We start from the raw sequence: 18,984 nt of genomic DNA, 5'->3' as shown, positions 1-18,984 counted from the left end.
TTACAGCATGATTGAAATAGCTGCATCACAGCAGAAGTGACAGAAGCTGGTAAACGGTGGAGAAGAGCTCACAGAATTGCATAAACATCTCTCATGCCTCTCTTTCCCAGGCAACCTGCCCATGCTCTGAACCATATGCAAGCCATGTTCTTGCCGAGCCATGCAGCAAGCTGCATGATTTTAAGTTTATAATTTCATATTAATGTCTTTCTACTTTGGTTGTTTTATGGTTGTGAGCCGCGTTATATGGGAATTGCCCAAAACAGTACCTTTAAATAAATAAAAATAAAAGCCTCTCCCTTTTCTTGTCAGGAACGGAGATGGGCTGATATTGCCACTAACTAAACTATATTCCAAATCTGACCCAGGAAGAAGGGGTCAAATGGAGAGAACATGACAGGCCCTGCCTAGTTGCACCAAGAACTTGCAGACACACACCTTCCTCAGCCTAGAAGAGCACCCCAGCTGGGCATGGCCAGAAAAAGGGAAGCACAGAGGCCCTAGCAAGCTACTTGACCGGGGGGATCCTGAGCTAGCCATAGATGCTGCTGTCAGGCCTGCTAGTAGTGAGGAGCAGGGTCAGGTTTTCCTTGACAACTGGCCACAGGAGAGGTGAGCTGTGGCTGGGGAAGAGAGGCCAAACCGGGAAAGGAGTTGGTAGGCCTGGAGGAAGAAGAAAGCGGATAGGTCAGCCTTTCCCAACTAGTGGGTCACCAGATGTTGTTGGACCACAATTCCCATCTTTCCTGACCATTGGCAATGCTGGCTGAGGCTGATGGGAGTTGTGGTCCAGCAACATCTGGAGGCACACTAGTTGGGAAAGGCTGTGATAGGTGAAAGGATGAAGGACCAAAGGAGGCTTCCTAGTATCTTCTCTTTATACTGGAACAGACTTCCAGTATGCTTGGAAGAATAAGGGAAGCCATCTTCTCCTGCGACTGGCCTCTCTATAGTGTGAAGAAATTATACTGTCAGCATTTATATAGCTTTAGCACTGTACTTCAACCTTGGGTCCCCAGATGTTGTTGGACGACAACTCCCATCATCCTTGGCCATTGGCTAAGCTGGCTGTGGTTGCTGGGAGTTGTAGTCCAACATCTGGGAGCCCAAGGTTGAAGAACAGTGCTTTAGAGTGTTCAGAGGACATGGGATACGTGATCTTGTAATGCTTACCCCACACCTTCAAGATAGTTCAATATTAATTATTATTATTATTATTATTATTATTAAGTATTAGTATTAGTATTATTAGTATTCACACACTGCAGATGGGGACAGGGTGGTGTGCTGAGTGAGAAATGGTGAGCCACTACATGGAGTCATGGCAGAGGCAATATCCAAACTAGCTTAGAGTTTTAGTCATGTCACCAAATCATGCTCAACCAAAAAAGGCAGAGAAGAAATGCAGTGTGTAGGCACACAACGGACAAAGTTTACAGTTCTGCATGCCATCTTCATATTAGTCAATCCAGCACTGGTTGTTTTAAGAGGCTGTAAATCACTAGCTTGCTCTTCTGTTTCTATAAAAAGCTTGATTTCCAGGACATTAAAAGGCTTCCCCAAAATGGTACAGATGATTTTTTATATATATATAAAACATATGAAGACTCGTTTCCAACATTAAATGTCAGTGGTTGACCAAATTTGCTTTTGTCTTTGTCCATCTTAAACTACTAGGGTCTTGCCCCCTTTCCCCTTGTCTGATCACATTTCAAGTTTCTGACAGAGGTAAGGCATGCCTCCAATGAGTTGTCTCATCTACATTCTTAGCCTCCAGAATGAATCAATCTCTAGAAGCAGTGTGCAGTATGTAGCCAGTTCCACAATGCCTGATTACTTTCACCACAAGGAAACAACGTGATGAGGCTACAACAAGCTGTTTTCTTCTACTCCCAAAACAAAAGACTGAATCCAATATCTACATTTAAGGACTTGTGGAAAGTTTCCTCCCACACCCTCCCATCAATAGAGAGGCGTAACAAAAATGTGAAATGTGCAACGTTTTATAAATCAAACTTGTTCCAGATTAAATGGAACACTGATCAAGATATTGAAGGCTAGAGCACTCAGATAAAGGCACTTCCACAGCAAATCCAAATCCTTCGTTCAGAGCCAGGATTAAATTCCAAAAGAGGGGCTCCAATTTAAATTAACAGAAAACAGACAATTGTGAAAAAATCAGTGATGTAGCAACACTTTCCCTGTATGTCCTTCAACATTTGTCTGATAAAAATAAGTACATTTCATTTACATTAACCAGTTCATTATTACAGGGGAGCAGACAAGCAGTACAAAGAAGCCATTTCCTCTGGTTAGGGCACATCCCTTTAATTAGGAAAGCACAATGTTCAAGAGGCCTCACGTCATACATTGCATCATGTTCCGTTTCATATTTTTCCTCCCACCATGGAAATTATTATTATTATTATTATTATTATTATTATTATTATTATTATTATTATTATCTTTATTTATATCCCGCCATTTTTCCAAAACTGGAACTCATGGCGGCTTCCAGATAAAAAATATATATAATTAAAAACATACAAAGTCTACATTAAAATAAGATTAAACTATTTCCAATATTAAAACCATACACACATATAGCTAAAAGAGTTCAAACTAGTTTAAAAATAATATAATAGACATTAGCAATACAGCACCCTTCACGCCCTATCCTGAGCCTTCAATTCCAAAGGCTTGTTGGAATAAGAAGGTCTTTGCTTGTCGGTGGAAGGACTGCAAGGAGGGGGGTCATTCTTACCTCCCTAGGAAGGGAATTCCAAAGCCTCGGGGCAGCCACCAAGAGGTATGGGGTAAAGTTGGCATTTGAACTTGAAACATAGAAAGGTAAATAAAATTATGCAGTGTTATACAGAAAAGTTTCTCATAACAGTAGAACTTGGCGACATTAAATAAAGCTGAATGTTGGAAGATTTAGGACAGACAAAAGAAAGCACTTACTCACACAGTACATATTTAAAACTATGGAATTTGCTCCCACAAGAGCCAGTGATGGCCACCACTCGGACGGCTTTAGAAGAGGAGGAGGAGGAGGATTGAAATGTATATCCCATTTTTCTTCTCAAGGGAGCCCAGAGTGACAAACAAAAACAAAACAATTGAAACATCTAAAAACAATTCCAAAACAGTTTCAGACTGGGAAACATCAGTGCTTAAAAGGCTTGTTGGAAGAGGAAGGTCTTTAGTAAGTCCCAAAAAGCCAACCAAGACAATGTCTGTCTTACATTTAATAGAAGGGAATTCCAAAGGGTAGGTGCCACAACACTAAAGGCCCGATTCCTATATTATGCATAATGAACCTCCTGATAAGATGGCATCTGCCGGGACTCTCATCTGCAGAGTGCAGTGATCAGTTAGGTATATAAAGACGATCTTACCCCTTAGACAAATTGATTAGACAAATTCATGGAAAATAAAGCAATCAGTGGCTGCTAACCACATGGCTATGTTCTACCTTCACTATCAGAGGCAGTGTGTCTCTAAAGGCCAGCACCCAGGTGTAGTCAGTGCCTGGATGGGAGACCGCCTGGGAACTATATGTAAGGTGCCTTGGGTTTCTATGATGAAAAGAAAGGCGGGATATAAATGTAATAAATAAATAAATAAATACCAGTTGCTGGAAATTGCACGTGGGGAGAGTACTGATGTGCTCAGGTTCTGCTTGCAGACTTCTCATGGTTGGCCTCTCTGAGAACAGATTTTGGCTGTTCTTATGTACTTATGTGCTCTGAATGTGCATACCTACTTTACTTCCAGTCTCTCAGATATTGCACTATGGTGCATTTACAGCTTTCCTGATTCCTTTGAAAATTAGTAGTCGTGGTCTCATGCAAGCTGTGATTTGAATATCCTAACTGTGCATACTAGCTCTCATTCTATCTAAGTCTTTAAAGAAGATATCACACATTTTGCTCCCTTCTCCTTTAAAAACAGGTATGGGGATTGAGCCAGGATTTGAACATGAAATGTAGAATAATGTGGTAGAAACATGTACCAAAATTCATTCCAATATATCAATTTTCAAGAATATTATTTTCTACGAACTAACGGAATATCAAATGCCCCAGTTAAACAGGAGGATTAATTTTGCTTGGCCAGTGACTTTTAGAAATTTGATCTATCACCATCTAGAAACACATGTTTTATGCATTTAGATGCTTTAATAATACTTATTTTTCAGTGTGTCCTATGAGTCTATCTTTCCAGAATTTTAGATTATATAGCAGCAAAGCTATTGGTTCTGGAACCAAAGCCAAAGAAGGTGGCATTCTGCTAACAAAATCAATCATCTAGAAGGGCTATAGCTCAATGGTAGGGCATCTGCCTTGCATGCGGAAGATTCCAGGTTTGATCTTTGGCATCTCCAGGTAGGGCTGGGAGAGGCTCCCTGTCTGAAACTCTGGAGAGCTTCTGCCAGTCAGTGTAGACAATACTGACCTAGATGGGCCAGTGGAGTATAGGGAAGCTTGTTCCTATGTTCCTATGTACTGGAGGATGCACTCCATTACTAACTTCACAAATCTGGCACACATACAAAAGTATTATCATAGGATTGGGGGGTTGGTTTGGATTATGCTTGTGGATACCCGCCAAGCCTGTAATTCTGCATCTATAACAGTGGAGATTATGGTAAAGGAATCTGCTGAACTGGTCAAGCCAGTTTCTTTGTCAAAATAACAGGTCTGGCCAGGTCTGTCAAGTACCTGACCTATGTGTCTAAAGACTTAGTCAAGAGCAGATGTTTTGCCATAAGAACAACCCCATCCTAGGGCCAAGAGGTAGCCTTTTTCAGTTTGGGTCTGATGTGGAGCTGGGAGCTGGAAAGACACAGAGAGGCTTGCTCTCTGTGCTGAACCCAAGCTATGGCTTTGGGGCGCCTCCCTGGAAGCCTAAGGGGGAAGAAAGAGTTGTTGGTGTGTTGTTGCTGTGAGTCTCATGTTCATGTTGTTGTTGTTGTTATGTGCCTCCAAGTCGACTACGACTTATGGCGACCCTATGAATCAGTGACCTCCAAGAGCATCTGTCATGAACCGTCCTGTTCAGATCTTGTAAATTCAGGTCTGTGGCTTCCTTTATGGAATCAATCCATCTCTTGTTTGGCCTTCCAACATGTTCATGTTGTACATATATGTAAATAAACCCAAACATCATAAAGGCATCACAGGCTCCAGTCACCTTCATTCCAAGGAAACCGAACCCGGGGTAAGTGCTAGAACCCCTGGAAGTCTCTTGCCACTTGGAGATTGGGGTGTATGCAACAGCACTTTCCATATGCTATCTCAGCAGAAGTACACAAAAGTACTTTGCAATCTGCTTCTTCAGCAAAAGTGCTAACACCTATGCAGTGTAGCTCTAGGCAACAATGTGGAGTCTAATACACATGCCATGAACCTCAAGCTTGTGAATGTGAGAGCTTAATGTCCAGTCATGCTTCATGTCACTCTGGTAACTTCTACAAGGATTTATTTTTGCTGCTTCTGTGAACTACTCTATCCTACACCAAACAAGTCACAGGAAATATTGAAGTAGCACGGTGGAGGAGTTGAGTGAAGCCCTCTCATCTGCCACACTACTTCCAGTGTTTTATAGGATGAGGAACTAAGGGAAGAGACTCTGGAATTTGTGTGATCTGGTGCTTACATGGAAGACCTAATTCACATTGGAGGCTACCTTATGCTGAGAGAGTCCTTGCATTACTCCACCCCTGCTCCCTGGTTGAATGTGCATGGGGGTTGGGATGGATGATTCCTGCGGGTCCCCTTTCCAGTCTCTGATTTGGAATCCCATGCCTTGGGGCTGGCTCTACTGGTCAAACGAGTCTTTTGTTAATCAAATAGATTGGCCAGGTAGGATAATGGGTTTATCAGTTGCCCAGCAACGGTGAATGGGCCAGGAAGACCCTTTTGTCATTGAAACTCTTCAGGAGAGCATCCCCCCCTTCCTGGAGGCCAGCAGAGGCTTGTAGTATCAGTTGGGTCTAGAGAAAGGCTGGGAACTGCAGGCAGGCAGAAAGACTGGCTCTCTGCACCGTGGCATTTGGGCTGCCTCCTGCAACCCAGATGGAAAAGCTGGATATTGGACTGCTGATGCCTTGAACCCCCTCCATCCTAAGCTCAGGTTGGAATGTGTGTAAATAAACAAACCATATTTCATAAAGACACCGCAGTCTCCGCTGACCTTCTTCCCAAAGGAAACCAAACCCTGGAGGAGCGCAGGGACCCCGGAAATCTCACTGCTCAGAGATTGGGAAGGCGTGCAACAGTATGAATCTGAGTTCCATTCTGGAGATTCCCTTATAGAACAAATACTGCTGGAAAATAAAACTGAAAAGAGGGACCTGCACAACATGACAGTTTGGCATCTGCATGCTGGCTCCAACTTGGGAGCTGGATAACCAGGGGGTGGGTGGGTTTCAAACTTGGTAGCTTCTAGAAAGCATTTCCAAGGGCTATTTGCCTTTCAGCACTCCTATCCATCTATTCCCCCACCTCATTCCCGTGTTTCATTCACACCAGATGTGATTATAACTTCGGGTTATCTCCGGTCATTACACAATGACTATTGTTACAAAAAATATATCAATGACCTTGTATAAGCATGCCAAAGGCATGCGTCAATTTGCTTCCAAAGCAGGGTGTCTGCTTGTCCTATGCTGATAACGCTTCTATAGGTATGGGATACTACAAAGACAGGAAACAACCAGCTCTTTAAAGGTATGCAGTGTTTTCAGTTTAACTTTGGCTATCTCTGAGAGTAGGCCTGTAAACTCACTCTTACCTTGTCACTAAACTGAGATGAGTGAAAACCTAAAGTGTAATCTAAGCCCTGAGCAGACCATAAGGTTGAACCATTATTCTCTTAATGTTTTCATTTTTGATCTTAAGTTGCCTTCGAGCTGCTCAGGCATTATGCATTTGAACTTTGATCAGACAGGAAAGGAAGAAAGAGACATTTATAATACAAATCATTATCTTGACATGTAGATTTTGCATTCCCTTTACAAACCCAGCTGAGGCAAGAACCACGTTAAGGCTGCAGCCCTATGCACCTGAAGACTGTGAGTAAGCTCCACTGAATTCAGTGAGACTTTCTTGGGAGTAAATGTGCATAGGAGTGCATGGTACATCTCATATGTAAAAGCATCCCTTTTCATTTTCATCCTTCAATATATGGTGAGACTAATGTGCTGATTTTGTGGCAACATTGTGGTAAGAAGGAACATAAATGCAAACACCAAGAATAGATTAAAAAAAATGCAGGACTGCTTTCCATTTTTTTAACTAAGCTAATACCAATTTTTACAGGAGTAAGTCTTATAGAAAATTGGTTTCACCATACATTGCTCTGTGTATATATTAGCACAGTAAGGTGTATCAGGCCATATTCAGGCTGATGATTTAATCCAGGGACTCCCAAACTGTGGTCTGTGGCCCACCAGTGGTCTGCAGACTTCATTCAGGTGGTTGGAGAAATGCCTGCATTAAATATGTATAATGATTTGAAATTGCATGTTTTTTGGTTCTTTTATTTCTCCTATTGCATTTTCTTGTGTTACAGCTTGAATTCTATGGAATGCAAATTGTAGCACAATAAAATGCAATATAAAAAAAAACTGAAGCAGCAATAAAGGTACAATTATATTGTGCTGCCCTGGGCTCCTGCCGGGAGGAAGGGCGAGACATAAATGAAATAATTAATCAATCAATAAATGATAAATCATACAGCGTCTAGCACAGCTCATTACAGTTACTACGACAAGTAGAAAAATAATGAAGTGGTCCATCAAGACCATCAGCAATTTTCAAATGGTCCATGGAGAAATAAGTCAGGGAACTACTGATCTAATCCATTTCAGGTCAAGTAAAATTGTATGAAACTTGCATGTCCAACCATCTACTTGACTGATGTGTTGAAATATGAAACAGATGAAAATCAGTGAAGAGTCAGGCAAAGAGAGCAGCAGAAAATGGACAGATGTTAGTATTATCCCCTTCTCAGGCTTGCAATGCTGAACTCCAGATTGATATGGCAAATTACGTCAGCACTTGGTATGTGCGTACAGAGCATTCCAATGTGAAATTAAAGCCATGTATTATTTACCTACCACACACAAAAACAATCTACAACAACAATTTCTTCCACGTCTTAGGGTTCCTCACAATTGAGATCTTCTATCTGTACGTGGATTCGTGGAAGCACAAACGAGATTGAATTTATCTCCCAGTGTAACAAAACCTCCCATTTTTAGAGAGGTGAACTATTATGTTTACCTACTGGGTTCAGACATGGTTTCTTGTTTCCAATCACTGTGATCTTTAAAATCAGGTATGTGTGTACGATACCTTTGTTGTTGTACTTTACCTGCACAGCAAAACTAAAATAGTTAAATAATGAAACACAACTACTGTCAATTACAGTAGACTAACAAGAGAGAGTTCAGCATTCAAGGGTAATTGGATAACTTGGCGGTGGGGGGGGTAGAAGTAAGTCCAGCTGTAGCTACTAAGGGCTCATCTACACTGTGGTTTACTATGTGTAGGCCAGTAAGTTTTACTCATTAATTTTTTTATTCAAAGTTTCAAAAAACAAAACAAAACAAAACAAAAACAAATTAATAACTAATACAATAAAATAAAATGTTGACTTCTGATTTGTCGCAGATCAGTTATAGGTCTATAATATATAACAAACCTGTCTCTTAATATATTACAAAATCACTTTCCTCCAGTAGTTATCTTAATTAATCATCAAATCTCATTAACATCACTTTATTCTTTCCGCAAAAAGTCAAAGAGAGGTCTCCAGTCCTTGAGAAATATATCCATCGATTTTTCTCCAAATAAACATGTCGATTAATCCATCTCATCAAGTCTGCTAGGTCCAGTAATTTCAATAGCCATTCTTCCATTATCAGTGTTAATTCCATCTTCCATCTTCCATCCTTGCATCCATAATAATCTTGCTGTCATAGTCATAGTCATATAATAAGAGTCTGATGGGAATTTCCTTCCTCACAAATATTTCCTTGCCATCAATTCTGAATGTGTTACTGAAATGTTGTTGTAAAGTCATATCTCTGTTCCTCTTTTTTATGAAATGCACTAGCACATCTCTTGAGAGTTTTTCCATTGTCACATATCTGTAATTAATTCTATAAATTTTCTCTATTTCAAGCTCCATCACATCATTCCAGTCCAGAAATTTTTTCGAAACATTGATAGCTTTATCTCTGATATCTTCATCAATTTCTTCAGGGACAACGCTGAATTCCAAACAGTAATCTTTATCTCTGAGGTCCATAAACTCCAAATCTTTTTCCAGTTCCACATTTGATATATCTGTTCCAATCTCCAGCACTTGCATCTTCCCTTTAATTTTTGTTTCTTTTTCTATTGCTTGTCTAGTTATATCTCTGATCTCATCAACCTCCTCTCTCATAAAATCCCCTATTTCTTTCAGCTCCTGCTTCATTTTGCCAAATTCAATTTTCATCTCTAGTTTGCCATGTCTAAGTTCTTGTTTCGTTATCTCAATCTCATCCATTATTTTCTGAAACATATTTACTTCCAGGGTCTCAGCCACTTTCTTAATTGTCATTTTAAAACCAAGAAGAAAAAAAACCCCTTCAATTTCCAATATAGCACTATTCCCAAGCAAATAGCAATTTATTTCTTTTTCCAGCAACAAAGGAGTTAATATTCCAAACCTGATGACATCATAATGTAGACAGCACAAACTGCCTTATCTCTTATGTGTCCAAGAATGCAAAACAAATTTAGTTCACAGCATCCAAATAGTTAGTGGCATAAAGAACAAGCAGATTCGTCAAAATGAAGTAGACCAGAAAAAATAGTCCCAGACATATAATACTCAAAAGTTCATATAAATCAAAATTTTTCTCCTCAGATTAGATATCTCTCATCCGTTTGTATCTTTATAATTCTCAATTCCAGGCCAGCTTTTTGCAATAAAAACAAAGGTAAGCTATTTCGATTTCCTTCCGCCTTAATTCCGTGTATAAAAGAGAAAAGTTATAACTCACCCAGGGATTCTTTACTGCTGATTCTTTTAACAAATCTCTTTACTGCAACAATTTAAGCCAAATGATAAGGATAGAAAGAAGAATGCTTGCCTGTTAGAATCTGTTTTTCTTTGAAGAAAAGAAAAACGTCTCGCTTAATCAGTTTGAGCTTGCTTGAAATTCCTTGGCTCCGTCCAATGTTGCTGGCTGGTCCTTCGTTCATAGGCAATCCTAATGAATTCAAGTCCCCCAACAAACACAACGAAGCTTGTGGATGATCTCTTCGTTTCTCCCTTGCCTGGGAGAAAGTTTTTACCAGTCAAAAAAAACCTTTTGACTGGTTTTAAAACTGAAAAAGCTTCCTCTGAGACGAGAGCTCGTCTCAGAGGCAGGCACAAGCGAAGCAATCCTTCCCGGAAGTCCAGTAAGTTAAATGCATGGACACAAAATGATTTGGGTATCTTTAATTTTTTTTTAAAAAAATAGCAGCCATGGGGGGGAGTGGCTTTGGCACAGGGAGAGGGTTTTTTTTTAAAATCATGCCCCCCCCAAAGCTGCTATTTACCTCAGAAAGAAAGCTGCTATTGGAACCCATAGCAGCTTTCTCTTGGGGAAATAGCGATATGAGGAGGCAATTTTAGTCAGGAAAATGGTGGGGTAATGGGCTAAAGCCCCTTTGGCTGGTAGTGTGGTTTTGATCCAGATGAGTGTCCCTGCATCGCTGCTTTGAAAAAATTAAAGATGCATGTATCAACTCGCCCAATGGCAAGTTTTTACACTCCACAAATCTAATTGCTGAAGCTGTTGGTGAGAACAACAGTGGTGCATGCACCAAAACATAATGTGACTTGACCGTTTCTAAGGCGTTTGTGGCTGAAGGGCAAAACATCCATTTTATCCTCAAGGGAGCAGACTCCTGCAGTTTTCTTAATGCTGATTAATCAGCTGTGTTCAGCTACTAGAAAATGGTAATAAAAATATCTCATGGCCTGGGAAAAATGCCTGTAAGTTCAAAATCAGTGCAGCTTTGAAATCAGTGGTTAAAATCAATGCTGTTGTGAAAGGTTTATTCTGCTATCTTGATTCAGAATGGAATTCAATTGTATCCAAACATAGACAAAACCTGTGTCTCAGGAACCATCAAGCAAATTTTGGTTGCTTAAGAAGTGTCCAAATGTATAGAGAACAAATAAAGAGACAAAGCAACTTTCCAAAATATAGAGTAGATTAACGACAGAATTACTGGTAGGATTAACCCTTTAAAATGTTTTTAAAGCTTTTTAAAAAATGTTTTTAACATTTTGTTTTAATGTATTTTAAGGTCTTTTTATGATGTTTTAAACTGTTTTTAGCATTTCTGTTTGCCGCTCTGGGCTCCTGCTGGGAGGAAGGGCGGGATATAAATCAAATAATAAATAACTAATAATAATAAATAAGAGATCTGGACTACTCCATTTGAAACTGAGAGAGAGTAAGAGAGAGGGGAGGGGAGGCAGGGATGTCTAATTCCATGGCAAGCCCAATTCTCAGCACATCAGCCGAAGAAACAGGGCTCTAAGTTCTGGAAAATTTACTAGGATCTCATTTTAGTCCCATACCCATGGAGCCAAGTTATCCCTTGGCTCATTTCTCCATGGTTGGGATTGGAAAATCTTCAAGAAAGAGTTCTGATGGGATCTTCTTTCATCCTGGCTCTGCTTTTATTTCTCAACAAAGGGGTCTTCTGCTTCTCCAATGCCCCTCTGCTCCAGCTCTTCAGATGGCCAGAGAGCCCAGCTGTCTTCAGTCTTCTGGACTTGGCTCCCTCCTGCTGTTCTGCTCTTCCTTTTGAAGTTTCTGCTGTGTCTGGCTGTATTATTAGCCTCCGGTGCACCTCAAGTCACCATCGCAGAATGGGTATTCCCTGAAACGAGCATGGTGCCTATCCTCATGGCCTCTGATATCATTATAGTCTCAGAGACCCATAGCAGCTATCCCCAGACCTTCTTATTATGCTGGGAGCTTACCAAGATGGTTATGTGGTCCATACTTAGACCCTCACAAGGGCTCATACTTTTGCATGCTTTATCATGAGAAGAACTCCTTGGCAAGCAAGATTCCAAGCCATCTTAAAGGAGCCATAAGGAGCTCTCATCCTCAGTCAGCATTTCTCATAAAAGTCATCTGCAGATTTTTAATATAAAATCACAATATGAAGCGTCCAAAGCAAACAGGACATCTTTGAATAGGAATGAAAAATATCTTTTCTAATAAAAAAAGAAAAGAAAAGAATGCCCCTGGCTACCAAATGGTGCTTCTCCAACCCATTTTCCAGACTTTAGCCTTGGCCATTTTGTTTCCTATGCAATAACCAGAAATCCAACTCATACCACATGACAGACATAGCTTTGTTTTTTAAGCAAACTATTTTTGAAGTTGGGTAATGGAAGATGTGATTTCCTTATTTTAAAAAAAAACACTTTCACACAACAGCAAAATGATTAACATAAGCAAAACACACAGGATGAGTACACAGGATGAATTGTGTTGATGGTGGCAACCATTCAGTCAGAAGATCGTAAGTTAAATGTGTTTGTTCCCCTTTTTCCTCTGACATCCAGTCAACTCAGGGCTTTTCCATTACTGCCATGTTTCTCACGGAGAAAATGTAAAAAGGGAAAGGGAAACATATATCTCTAAACACTCAAGCACAACAGGTCACATAGCAAACACACAATAGGGAGTCATGTGATTGACTATGACTTCCTGTTGCATGTCCACTGCATGTTTAGAAATGTGGGTCTACTGTTCACACCTCTAGTGAAACCAGGGTGCCACATGAAATGGGAAATAGCTCTCAGTGATGCAATTCTCATTTCCTTCCAGTATTGTATATGCAGACAGTTCCAGGAACTGGGCCGTGTCTGGGCAGATTTCATGGCAGGTGAAAGTGCAGGCTCTTAATTCTTGTGTGCATAAGACAACCATTTCTAACCATTAGGGGCAGGATGTGCCATATCCCCAATAGAAAACCATTTGGTCTGGAGTAGCTGGAATTATTCATTGTTAGAAATGCTCATTGCTCAGTATTAGAATCCTGACATACCATTGCATCCACAACCTGGAGATAAAGAGGCGAGGAAGAGAAGATGAAGGAAAGGCCACAATTTTAATTCATAGGACACAAAGTCTGCAGTGGGAACCTGAGTAGCTGTACAGGCTTTGGCTTTGCTACCTCCTCACTATAATGGTGTTAAGGTGAGCCTACCCCTGTCATAAGCTTAAAGTGTATGTCCCTGCTACTAGGTATGTCCCTTTGGTTGAGAGAGGCCCAGTGCACAATCCTCCTAAGTCCTGAGACTTTAAGCATGTGTGCCAGGTGGCCTTCAAAGGGAGGCCTTGGGCCTGCCCCAGATTTCCACAGACTTTAGAACAAGTCTGAGGATCCCCCCTTTCACCCTGCACTAACAATAATAATAAACTTTATTTCTATCCCGCCCTTTTTCCAATAGGACTCAGAGCGGCTTACAACTAAAAATAACACCAATTAAAACATACAGAAGTATACAATTAAAAAGAATTAAACTATGAGAAAAATTAAAACCATAAAACATAGGTTAAAAACAGCGGACAATTTAAAATAATAAAATCATATAATGTAGTCATCAAACCTATGACACTTAATCCTGGTCATTCTCTATCCCAAATGCCCGTTGAAATAAAACAGTCTTTACTTGTCGCCAGAAAGACGGCAAGGAGGGAGCTAATCGCACCTCACTCGGAAGGGAGTTCCACAGCCTAGGGGCGGCCACTGAAAAGGCCCTATCTCGTGTCCGCGTCATATGTACTTGCGAAGGTGTGGGGAGCACAAGAAGGGCCTCACCTGAAGATCTCAAATCCTGGACAGGTTCATGTAGGGAGATACGATCTGTCAAATAGCCTAGACCTGAGCCGTATAGGGCTTTGTAGGTCAAAACCAGCACTTTGAATTGTGACCGGAAACAAATTGGCAGCCAGTGGAGCTGTCGTAACAGGAGAGTTGTATGGTCCCTGTAACCAGCCCTGGTTAGCACTCTGGCTGCAGCTCTTTGTACCAATTTAAGTTTCCAAACAGTCTTCAAAGGCAGCCCCACGTAGAGTGCGTCACAGTAGTCTAGGCGGGATGTAACCAAGGCATGCATCACCCTAGTCAGATCAGGCAGCTCCAACTACCAGTTGTCTCAGGTCCCTCACGGAAACAGTGTAGAGTAGGCAAAAGCAAAAGCTTCAGTCAAGGCCAATCAGGCCAATGGGGGGGGGATAATTCTTATTCAGCCATGAATTGGTCACTACACTGCCTCCTGTAGGAGGGACGGCAAGAGCTGAAAGAGAAGGGCTGTAGCTCAGTGGGAGAGCACATGCTTTGCATGCAGAAGGTCCCAGGTTCAATCCCTGGTATCTCCAGGCAGGGCTGGGAAAGACTCCTGTCTCCAACCCCAGAGCCCAACAGCCAGTCAGTGTGGACAACAGTAAGGATGGACCAGTTGTCTGACAGTATCAAGCAGCTTCCAGCAAGCCAGCCCATGGCACAGCTGAACCACCCCAGCCAGCTGGCATACTGGTGCAATATGCATCCACACACAGATGTACTACCTCAGTGAGGACAAGGCATTAGACAGTCTGGCTGTTTTCAGATGAAGCAGGAGCACTAACTGATAACACTCATTTAGACCGTGAAGATATCATCAAATTGCTTTAATTACACATCTCCCACACCGAATTACTCTTTCTCTGGGATTCTAATTCAGAATTAACCCTGATTGCTACAATTATGCTGGAAAATGAAGTTTTAATCATATCAGAACTAGATTTTATGCATTTTTTTAAAAAAGAAAAGAAACTCAATCTCTAAAATCTGGCAAGGGATGGAGCTATTATTACCTTGGACTACTTAGTTCAGAGATTATTAATGTAGTCATTACAGTAAATTTATTTTTAATCACTTTTGTTTTTAACTACTTTCCCTAATGAACTATGATGTGCTCCTTAACTCTTTGGAAAGCCTCAGCTATTATACATGGCTAGAAAAAATATGGGCTGCAATCCAGTTACATGTCTACTCAGATGTAAGCTCCATTGGGTTCAATGGGACCTCCTCCCAGCTAAGTGTGTATTGGATTGCAGCCTGTCAGTAATAGCACACACACACTTGTGTTCAGAGAGAAGAAAGGAAGGGTACATCTACAACTGCTGGTAGAAAATTAAATGAAAATGATTATAAGGATCTCACTATTGAAGATGAAAAGCACAGGTAATCAGTGGACTGCAAATGAGTGTAAGTTGATCATGATTTCAATTCACCCTACCCTATAAGGGTGTATGTGGCGGAGGGGAGGAAGAAAGGGGGTGCTTCCCTCCCTCCCACTGGAATTCTCAATGTGATGGTGGATGGAGTGGGTTGCCAATCATCTGTAGTAACAATTCAGAGACCTTATGTCCCCCTTGAAATATTTCTGTGGATACTTGTTACCTTACCTAAGAAACTGAAACCAGCTTCACTTACGATTCTGTTAAAAAGCCTCCACTTTTCTTTAAAACCTTCTGCAAAATTGAAGTTACATTTTTATATGTCGACTATGAGGGGAAAGACCACAGTCATAACAACAGTGCGATCCCTGCCTTAATTCTTTTCTCTCTTCTCTTGATGATCTACATCAGGAGCATAATTCCCCTCTATTGTTTCTTTCTCCATAGATCTGCAAAAACAGGCCACAGTAACATGAATTGGGGCTACATTTCATTTTGTGGCCTACTAACCAGGCCTGCATTCAGCATGACTTGAAAATGGCCAAGTTCAACTTGATGATTCTTCACTCTTCCTATTGCATTATGGTACTGATGCACCACCCTTTCTACATGGGATGTGGACATGGCAGAGGTTTATAGTTATTATGAATGGTGTGGAGAAATGAGAGATAATTTTAGCTCTTTTGTAATACTAGAAGAGAAGGGTTACACACCCAATGCATTTACAAATACTTCTTTAGAAAACTCAGAAGGAATTTATAGATCTTGCTGCTACAAGATAGCAATGGTCTGAGGCAGCAACCATGCTGAAGCTAAGCAGATCTGGGGTCTGGTCAGTGCTTTGATGAGACCCTATATACTCTGCATTAAGTCCCATGCTGGATGAAAGGTGGGATACTGATGTAATAAATAAAAAAGTAGTAACAAAAATCAAGATGTGACGGCGGCTATTAGTTTAGATTCCTTTAAAATGACATTAGTCAAAACAAATTAACAGAGGATAGGTCTATCCATGGCTATTACCCATCACAGCTGTGGGACTTCCATGTTCAGAGGTAGTATGTGGAGGGAGGGAGACTGTTACCTTCATGTTCTGCTTTTGGACTTCCTAGTGCAGGTAGCTAATGTGGTGCCCTCCAGATGTTGCTGGAGTCCATCAGCCAGCATGTCCGATGGTTAGGTATGATGGGAATTGTTGTCCAAAAATATTTGGAAGGCTCCACATTGGTTACATCTGTCCTAAAGATGGTCCCACCCACACCCTACACTTAAAGGACTCTTACACCACTTTAACAGTCGTGGTTTCCAGGAAAGAATCCTGGAAACTGTAGTTTAAGAGTGCTGAGCGTTGTTAGAAGACCGCTTATAGAGCTACAATTCCCAGCACTCTGAACAAACTTCAGTTCTCGGATTCTGTCGTGGAAGCCATGACTATTAAAGTGGTATAAGAGTGCTTTAAATATATGGTGTGGATATGACCGTAATCTGCCTGGCCACTACTGGAAACAGTAGACTGGGCTCTTATAGAAGGCTCTTCTTACAAGAAGCTATCCTTTCTTCTGTGTAGGTGCCCCTGGAACTAAGTTGCTTTGCATTCTTTCCTAAGCTCAGCGTGTCAATTTCCCTCCTCTATTATTTATTTATTTATTTATATTATTTGATTTATATCCCGCCCTTCCTCCCAACAGGAGCCCAGGGCGGCAAACAAAAGCACCAAAACCACTTTAAAACATCATAAAAACAGACTTTAAAATACATTAAAACAAAACATCTTTTTAAACATTTCTTAAAAAAGCTTTCAAGACATCTTAAAAAAAGGTTAAAACGTTTTGTTTTTTTTAAGGTTTAAAAACATATTAAAAAGCAATTTCAACACAGATGCAGACTGGGATAAGGTCTCAACTTAAAGGCTTGTTGAAAGTGGAAGGTCTTCAATAGGCCCCGAAAACATAACAGAGATAGCGCCTGTCTAATATTTATGGGGAAGGAACTCCACAGAGTAGGTGCCTCCACACTAAAGGTCCATTTCCTATGTTGTGCGGAACAGACTTCCTGAAAAGATGGTATCTGCAGGAGGCCCTCATCTGCAGAGCGCAGTGATCGACTGGGCATATAAGGGGTAAGATGGTCTTTCAGGTATCCTGGTCCCAAGCTGTATAGGGCTTGGTACACCAAGACTAGAACCTTGAACTTGGTCCAGTAACAAATGGGCAGCCAGTGCAATTCTTTCAGCAGTGGGGTGACATGTTGACGATACCTGCTGGGAGGAAGGGCGGGATACAAATTAATTAATTAATTAATTAATTAAAAAATAATAATAGTAATACCCTGTGCCACTGAGCAGTCTCGCGGCCACATTTTGCACCAGCTGCAGCTTTCAGACCAACCTCAAGGGTAGCCCCACATAGAGCTCATTACAGTAATCCAGCCTGCAGGTTACCTGTGCATGGACAACAATGGTCAGGCTATCCCAGTCTAGAAACAGCCAGAGCTGTCTCACCAGCTGAAGCTGGTAAAAGGCAGTCCTCACCACTGAAGTCACCTGGGCCTCTAGCGACAAAGATGGATCCAGGAGCACCCCCAGACTACGGACCTGCTCTTTCAGAAGGAGTACAACCCCATCCAAAGCAAGTAACTAACCAATTATCTGAACTTGGGAACCACCAGCCCACAGCGCCTCCATCTTGCTAGGATTCAGACTCAGTTTATTGGCCCTCATCCAGCCCACCACTGAGTCCAGGCAGCTGTCCGGGCTTATATGGCCTCTCCCGATCCATATGTTATGGAGAAATCAAGCTGGGTATCATCAGCATACTGCTGACACCTTTCCCCAAATGTCCTGATGACCGCTTCCAAGGGCTTCATATAGATGTTAAACAGCATGCGGGACAAGGTGGTGCCCTGTGGCACCTCACAGCACAACTGCCAGGGGGCCGAAAGACAATCACCCAGTGCTATTCTCTGAAAATGACCTTTTTATACTATACTATTTTATACTATTAAATGGGCAGCAAACCATGAAGGACCTGGGCCCATTGTTCCCAAGAAGGAGAAAAGAAAAGGCTAGCCATAAGGCCTCATTTCTCATCTGCCTGCCTAATAAAATAAATATATATATGGCAAGGCCCAAGTTCTTTGAATTCCTTGTATCCTGCTGTGGAAAAGAAGGAAGGTACGCAAACATAACAAATAAGGAGACAACTGTTTGCTTTCATGTGCGCGCTGGTGTTATGACTAGAATAAAATGGACTCAGAGAACGGGATACGAACGTTACGAAGAAATAAAACAGAATATGCAGCTCCAGCTGAGATAACTCATCAGTCCTATGTAAAATGGTAGGTGTTTCCAGAGTCTTGCTACAGCAATTTTGTTATATTCCTGTCCTCATCAACATTCCTGAGATCAGCTTGCACTGTGATCTTGAATGTCCTTGTGCAATTGGGGAGTGCTACTCATTTCCATTTTCCTCAAGCCCCCTACCAAATGCATAAAAAATGGCAAAGACTTTATTAAGTTATCAAGTAAAATTTCTTGTCATGTTCAAAATTGTTCCCCAGAGGCAATGTCCTAGCGCTTGTTTGAGCATGTCCTGTGCGATAGAATAACCCAGTAACTCAGACTTGGGAATAGATCTGTCATCTTAAAATTGTGCTGTCTGAAGAATTTGTATCAT

The sequence above is a fragment of the Rhineura floridana genome, chromosome 8, assembly GCF_030035675.1.
Source record: "Rhineura floridana isolate rRhiFlo1 chromosome 8, rRhiFlo1.hap2, whole genome shotgun sequence".
In the NCBI taxonomy this organism is placed as follows: Eukaryota; Metazoa; Chordata; class Lepidosauria; order Squamata; family Rhineuridae; genus Rhineura; species Rhineura floridana.
This window is presented reverse-complemented; position numbering follows the sequence as displayed.